Genomic DNA, 8,890 nt, shown 5'->3' on the forward strand with positions numbered 1-8,890 from the left:
TTCGAACCAATAATTCCTGATTTTAGCGCGTTCAAACAGACTAACTCTTTAGCTTTATAATATTATATAGATTTAATTTGTAGCGGGAGCGATAGTTCGGGTTTGACTTCCACCAAAGGGAAGATCTTCCGTTAGGCTAGGTGTTATGCCTGGGGAACCGCGGCTCCAACGATGTTGTGTCGGAGGTTGTATACCTATATAGCTCCAATCCGTGAAATCTTTGCTTGCGCGATTTGGAGTTATCGCTGTTTTTGACTAGTTAGCGTCGCGTGATTTTGTTTTTGTGACTTGAAGCGTAGAAATGTCACCACAACTCTGTTAAGTCCAAGCGATTTTTATTATATTAACATCAAAATACGTAACTACGCTATAAATAGATTGTCCAGACTGATTGAGATGAGATTATGTGCTATTGGAATGAACCTAACTAGGTTTATTCCATAATAATCTGATTAGCTATTAATAGCAAATCAGATCGAGATTAAATCCATTGGTCGCTTTGTTGATGACGAAAAGCCACGAATTCGTTAGTCATCCATTTTCACTGCAAAATAATTCTACTAAGCAGATATACAAGGAGAGTGTGGAGGGAAAGGTCGGAGTGGGAAGACCTAGACGAACGTATCTTGATCAAATTAAGGACGTCCTGGTAAAGGGTCAGGTCAAAAGTACCCGAAACCGCCGAGCTTGTATGAAGAGAGTTATGAATGTGGACGAAGCGAAAGAAGTATGCAGAGATCGTGGCAAGTGGAAAGAGGTAGTCTCTGCCTACCCCTCCGGGAAAGAGGCGTGATTTTATGTATGTATGTATGTATGTATAATTCTACTAAATTACGTTTCGGCAAAAACCTTACACATTGTGGACCACTCTTAAGTTACCTATGATTTTCATCTTAATTACAGTAATAAACATTATATTGCATTCGATTTGGCCGTTCTAATCCACGTGCTGTCATTCTATTTTAATTGTGTAAAAAAAATGCATGTCCAATTAGTACCAGTATATAAATATTCTCAATTATTTTTATTCGTACATTCAAAACGGCTTGGTAAGTTTTCATCGATTTACGAAAGTTAATTTTTTAATCCATTTTTGGAACAATAGCTTATTTCTAACTGCATTTTTAGATGTCCATATGACATGTACATAATATAATCTTTACCCCTTGCGGGGTAAATAGAGCCAAGAGTCTTGAAAAGACTAAAAGACCACGGACACATGGTTCCCGGCACTAAAAAATACAAAAACTCCACCTCTTTCCAATGGATGTCGTAAAAGGCGAGTAAGGGATAGGCTATCCCAAGTTTATTCAAAGTTTATTCAAACTTGGGATACTTCTGGTGAGGATGGGCTGGCATCCTGTCACTATTTGAATGCCAATTCCATTATAAAGCCATACAGCTGAACGTGACCCTTCGGTCTTTTCAAAACTGTCGGCCCTGTCTACCCCGCAAGGGATATAGACGTGATAATATGTAAGTATGTATGTAAAAATTTTCCTATTTGTAATAACCCAACAATATTATTCGTTATTTTAGCTATTAAAATGGTTCATATATTAGCCTTCGGTGCCTTGTTGGCCTTAGCCATCGAGGGGACTTTTGCCATCGAGCCTCTTTACGGGATCCTGGATCCGCCAATGTATAGGGAGAAAATCAATGTGGTTCAAAAAGCTACATCAGTTTTGGACAACTTATTGTAAGTATCTTACTTATTATTATTTCTACATTTATTCATGTTTTAATGTACAATGTTCATTCGTCTACGATTTAGACTTAAGAGATCTATATTGTCCGGTGAAAATGCTGCAGTGTAGTTTATTCCGCTGCTTCTTCTACACATGCGTTTTGGAAACGGTAGTAGTTATAATTAGATTTATGTAATGTGACGTCAATAAGTGATACCTTGTATCCAATTTTGAAAATAAATCTATTCTATTCTATTGACGAAATTTGGTACAGATATAGAATAGTAGACCTTCGGAAGATAAAATACGCTTTTATTAAATTTCTTACACCCACATTTACACGTAATCCGTAAAAAGTGGGACTGTAGCCTAATATTTTAGCTTTGTTTAACAACTAAGGTCAGGACTGAGCTTAGTAGGTATTACTAAGATTTATTACTAGGAATTTACAAAAGTTTTGTTAAGAAAACTATTTGGAAGAATTTTTTTTCCAATTAAAGACTTGGTCTGCGGCGTCGTTGCCTGAGCTCTGGCAAGCCAATGTCTCTAACTATATATGTACGAGTATCTACAACTAATTTACTGTTTCCTGAGATTTCAGTTCATTAAGAATTTCCCAAATTATTTTATAGTCACTTAATAATACTTATTGCAAAGAAATGTATTCAATGAGCGAAACTTTATAATTTTTTCACTACAATTTTTTTTTTTTTTTGTAGGGACAGCACCAATTTATCTGTGCTGGATCCGGTACTCCACTACTTGGCGCTGGTGGGTGTGGTAGAATCAGCAGCAAGAGACGTGAATCCTTGTATTTTATTGTATGTATATTTGATTTTTTGCCATAATGTTATCTACTGGTTTCTGCACAGAATTTGGTACAAAATAAGTATAAGTAGTTATTTCAAAATAATTTTGATTGTTATATAGTTATAACGTTTATAGGTTGCTACAAATGCAAACATACACTCTAATATCAGAAAAGGAGGTTTCAGGCACACATATTAGAAAAAAAGATAATTATAATTGTGGATTAAGCACATGATTGAAGTATGAAGCGAAAGATGTATGCAGGGAAATGAATACTTTTTTACTTTAACTTTCCACCTGCAAAGCAAGTGACAAGATTTAGTCTCTGCCTACCCCTGGAAAGAGGCGTGATTAGTTAGTAAACATCAAGACAATTATAATAAGACTAAAGTGTTATAATTTATTACTTTTCATTTCAGACCTGTAACTGTAACCACAGACCTTGTCCTAAATAAACTCAAAACTGAGCTACCACTAGTTCTATTGGACCAAACTACGACGGTAGAAGAAGTTGGAGAAGTGCTAAATGATACTTTGACTAACTTGGAGCCGGTAAAAAATCCATTTTTTATTATAAAACTAGCAGTTCCGCCCGCTCGAAATTAACTTTAGACCCAGCGGTTAGTGGTGGGCGTAGTAGATATGGTAGTCAATCAGTCAGTCAATATCTTCTTTTATAAGGTTAATAATACTGGCTGCTCCTCGAGGCTTCATTTCTGTGGGAGTTTCAGGATAAAAGTTGTACTTTTAATGTTATTCCAGGTTATATTCTACCCGTGTACCAAATTTCTTCAAAATTATTCACACATCCTTACATGCTTTTGTATTTATAATTTTAGTGAGACTTGTAAGAATGATAGGATATTTAAGACGCGTGACATGAGGCTATCGGGTGACGAGTAATCAATCTATTCGTAAAAGAATGCCACAGATTCCCAATGCCACTGTGGAATCTCAAGGAATCTTTTTTGAGTTATAAACACCAGTAAGCTTACAGTGAGGGAAAACTTCGTGAGGACGCCTGCAATTTATGCTTTTAAATATGTACCATACAATCTGACCAGAATCCCTCGCATCGGCCATTCTCATGAACATAATAACCACTTAGATTTTTGATGGTAACATACAGTAAATAAATATTAACCGGACTAAAACGTCAAGATGTAATTAAAGAAGAGCAATTCACTGCCTCTTGAAGAGAAGTTTACTGAAATAGAAATCAGATAAGAAAAATTAATAAAATTAACAAGCATTATTCCTATAATGCTAAAATGTAGCTTCCCTGGATAGTCAAGATTTTAAAGATGATGCCCATAAATACTAAATGGCTCCTGATGAAAACGTCTACGAAATCTTGTCATTAAGTATATATTTTTTCAATTACAGCTTACCGATGTAGTCGAAAGTGTATGCGACGATGTTTCAGACAACGAGTGCGATAAATTGGTTGATCAATTGCTGAGGCAGCGTAAAGAGCTACAGGAGGCAGTCCGATATCTAAACCCTGCATATAATGTGGCATATGGACTTGTGTCAAAGGACAAACGCCTTTTGGAAGTCACTGATAATCTCGACGTGGTTCCTTACGTGGTGGCAAATTTGAAAGATGTCGCTGATTATACAGAAGCTGTTGCTGATTTGCTTAACCTACTGTATCCATTCAAATGTTAGGTAGAAGACGTCTAAATGGAGATGAACATATAATTTTTTGTAGATTAGGTAACAGTCACTACTTAATAATGAAGTTGTAAATACTATTTTGTTTTTTCTCGTATAAACGAACTACCAGGCGCTTGTAACGGACATGTATGAGTTATATTTTAATAAATTCAAGCATCCTTCAAAACTTAGTGCTTTCCTGCTAATATTCCTGTTTCAAAACCTTATGTTGCCAACCAACTGTTTTTAAAATTTGCAAACTTTATATTAAATCAAATCAAATTAGGATTAGGAGGAAAATATTATCTAACATTAAACAGTTTGACCCCGGTAAGAAATAAGACGTGTGTGCCTTCCGCAATTCTATGATAAAATATGTTGAAGAATGTTGAAGGAATAAGTATGTATAAGAGTCTATGTTAAAGGTCAAAAATTATATCTTCTGATCTGGTATAAAGGCAGCGGACTTATTCTTAAAATTAAAGGGTTAATTTTTTTTTAATAAAACGGAATTCTGCAGTGAATCCTCTTTAATTCTCTATTCAAGTAGGTGCTTTAATTAATGGGACACAACAACTTCATGAGAGTCTTCAGAATCAGAAGTGTCACTGTCATCGTTACTGTTTGCTTGTTCAGTCAACCAAGGCACCCTTCTCTGGAGTTTACATTGCTGTCTGCTTGTGAGTAGTTGTAAAACTCGTGCTGTCTTCACCGTCAATGGATACAACCTGGCTTGTGCCTGTTGGTCACGTAGCATGTGCGATACAACTGCATTGTCTCTGATAGCCTTTTTGAGGGGGTAAGAACTTAGGACGGTTGTGGCAAGGTGACCTAAAGCAACTGCTAACTTTTTCTCTCTCGTCAGTTGGAAGGGATCGTCTGTTGGCGGTTGATAACAGCCACAATGTTGACATCTGTCGGCGAATACTTCAGCCCGAACCTGTAAGGGGTACTCGTATGTGAGAGGTTCATCAGAGGGTTCATTTTTGCATTTGAGAGATGATTGATGTTCATCTTTCGTTATCTGACAAACTTGCGTGCTTCAGTACTTAACATCCAAATTTTATTTATAGTGTTGTATTCAAATAGTAACATAGCGAAAATCTCAGCAGATCCTTTCTTTTAAAAATTTTGATAAAAGCGAATTATCAAAAATTTTTGGTGCACGCTTTATATCAAATCAGATTTATGTAAGTATCTGAAGAAGACGTATCAGTAAATTAAGTTTTCTGAGATAAACTGTCACAAAATTAATCCATCTTTGATTTTGTTTTACTATGAACCTAAGACCGGTCTTATTGTTAAAATAATCAACTCACCAGATTAGTATTTCTCCTCACTAAGTCCAACAATTTCGACACCTCGTCGATGGCGTCTTGAGGTCTCTTGTACGCCTTCAATAGTTGTGCAGACACCGTTTGTCGATATGATCTCACGTACTGCATTGGCCTGAAATAGATTTATCATATCTTAAGAGGCTTACCATTGGATTAATTATTTTTATTAAAGACTGTGGTGGTATGCAGTTAAATGTCAAAAAAATTACTTAAGAATTGAAAAGTACACTACAGAGCCAAGAAATCAAAGGAACTCAGTTTGAAGTGAAATTAATGAAATTCTTTCAAGATGCAATTTCATCCAGATAAACTTTAGGAAATTGGAATTCCTCAGACACCGTCAAATCGTAACAAGAATAACATTTTTTATGAATAAGTTACGATCCAATATTTTTATTAAATTTATGCCATTTTATGTCTGTTGACAAAAGGCAAAAACTTACTTTACTTTAGAATAAAGAACTTAAAATAATGGAATTATAAAAAACTTAACATAATGGAATTATAAAATACGTACGAGCAATTTGATGCCAATTGAGCTGCCAACCTGAGTATGGTGTACATGACCCCAACCGAACGAGAACTCTGGTCCCTCTGCCTCTTGTTATGTTGAGCACTGAATATAGGAAAACATTCTTAATTGTATACATACATACATATGGTCACGTCTATATCCCTTGCGGGGTAGACAGAGGCAACAGTCTTGAAAAGACTGAATGGGTGGCCATTGAGTCTTTAGGTAGGTAGGTTCAGCTATTTGGCATAATAATAGAATTGAGATTCAAATAGTGACAGGTTGCTAGCCCATCGCCTAAAAAAGAATCCCAAATTTGTAAGCCTATCACTTAGTCGCCTTTTACGACATCCACGGGAAAGAGATGGAATGGTCCTATTCCTTTTTGTATTGGTGCCGGGTACCACACGGCACTTTTATACATACATACATACATACATATAGTCAGATCTTTCAATCTCGAAAAGACTGGCAGATAATAAATAGTACCTTTCAAGCAAATCCCGCAGCCGACTCTCGACATTATCCCAAACTAACAAGTTTTGTTTAATAAATCTCGATGAAAATGGAACTTCGCTATTATCGCTCCAAGGTGGTGACGGGAGGTATGGTTTATTGTCATTCCATGCAGGACTTGGTATATCATTCCATGGAGGTTGATTATCATTCCATATAGGGCTTGATTTATCATCCCATGGTTGTTGATTATCATTCCATGGAGGGATTGATTCATCTTTCCATGCAGGTCTTGGTTTATCATCCAATGGAGGGCTGGGTGCATCATCCCATGCAGGGCTTGGGTTGTCATTCCATGGAAAGCTTGGTTCATCATTCCATGAAGGGCTGGGTTCATCATTCCATGAAGGGCTTGGACGCTCATCATTCCATGTAGGGTTTTGTTCATCATTCCATGGAGGGCTTGGTTGATTATCATTAAACGGAGGACTTGCTTTATCATTCCACGATGGCAGTGGAAAATCTGATTGTTTATCATTCCACTGACTTGGTTCAGTTTTGAAGACTGACTGCTTCTCATTCGATGGAACTGAGAAATCGTCCCATGACGGTTTTTGTAATGGTCGAGTTTGGGATAGTGATACAATATGTTTACTACTGGTCCAATGTGGGCGGTGTAAACGTGGCGGCGCTAACCCATAGTTTTGGTCAAGCCATTTCCGTCCATTGGACGAGGTAATGAGGAGCGTAGTGAGAATAAGAGAAAACATAGCTGGATCCTGAAATTGAAGAGATTAATTTTAAAGTGGGAGTAAAAGGCGAAGTTTTTATTTTTTTATTTTAACATACTTAATTTCTATAAATGCCGACTTAAGTATGTCGTGTAAAAGAATTTTAATGCAATGTTAGCCGATAAGTGAAATGAAATTAGTTTGGAAACCGAACCATTCTTATTGTTGGTTTGTTGTACTTCTTCTTTTTTAGAGAATCTCGTATAAAATCGGGTACAAATTAGAGTATCTGTCCTAATTTTCTCTTTTGACATAACTATATTAATTTTTCAAATAAATAATTTTACTATAATTTCTTAAATAATCTATAAAATATTACATACTAGCACATAAGTTAGTTGTTACCTTAAGAATTTTTTAAACACTCACCACTCACTGCCATGTGGTTCCCGGCCACAATAAAAAAAAGAATAGGACTAGTCCATCTTATTTTCGATGGATTCTTATTTTAGGCAATGGGCTAGAAACCTGTCGCTGTTTGAATCTCAATTCTGTTATAAAACCAAACAGCAGAACTTGGCCTATAAGTCTCTTCAGGACTTTTGGCTCTGTCTACCCCGCAAGGCATATAGACGTGACTATATGAATGAACGAAAGGACCACTCACCCCTAGCTGCCAGTTATTTTGAGAAGAAGGATTTTTCTGTTTATATTTATAATACTTATTTTTTAAACGAAGTCAAACTCCATTTGTCACAAATCAGGATTTATCAACAGTTTTTACGAAAAAAATAATATAAAAAGCAAAAATGTCATCTCGGCGTACTTATTACAAACTAATATTTTCTAAAAATGTTTGGCATGTAGTTGTTTCAAAGGATGAAAGTACTGAACCCCTTTGTCGCCTCTTACGATATTCAAGATATCTTGTTAAATTGGGATTGCAGAGGACCTGGTAGAAGAACTTTTAATAGAAGTACCTTTTTTTTTAATTTGATGAAATTCATATATTTTCAGAAAAAAAATTAAATGTTGGGAAGCCCTGATTTGCCTTGTAGTTTAAAATACAGACTTATATATTAAATGGAACTATATAATAAGTATATTGTATAACAACATTATTTATTAAAATTATATGCAATAAAATATAAATACATTGAATCGTTGTATGCGTGAAATAAGGGAAAACATTTTATTTAAAACAAAATTGTATATTAATTAAAAAAAATTTGAGCAAGCCGTGGAGAGCCGCCAGGAGAAGTCGAAATCTGTCGGACTGTTACATTTTTCACGGCTAAAACACCGGACCGATTTTGAAGAAATTTTATACAAATGCCGGAATCTGCCGTGTGACTTTTGGAAAAGTTTCATATCGTATTAGGCTAAGTAACTAAGGGAAAGATGCTAGACTAGCTAACTAAGGGAAAGACTAATAAACTGGGGATTCTTTTTGTGACTGGCAACCACCTTTCCCTGTTTAAGTATCAATTCCATCGTTTTATCTATCTATCGTTAAAATAAGGTCACGTTCAGCTTTATGGATAGCTGAACGTAGCCTTTTAATATTTTCAAAACTATTGTTTCTGTCTTCCCCGCAAGGGATATAGACGTAATTAGATGTATGTTTTTATAACATTTTTGATACTCCTTACTACATATGAGCTATTGCTAGTGTTTTTTTACATAAAAGTATCA

This window comes from Amyelois transitella, chromosome 4 (genome assembly GCF_032362555.1).
Source record: "Amyelois transitella isolate CPQ chromosome 4, ilAmyTran1.1, whole genome shotgun sequence".
In the NCBI taxonomy this organism is placed as follows: domain Eukaryota; kingdom Metazoa; phylum Arthropoda; class Insecta; order Lepidoptera; family Pyralidae; genus Amyelois; species Amyelois transitella.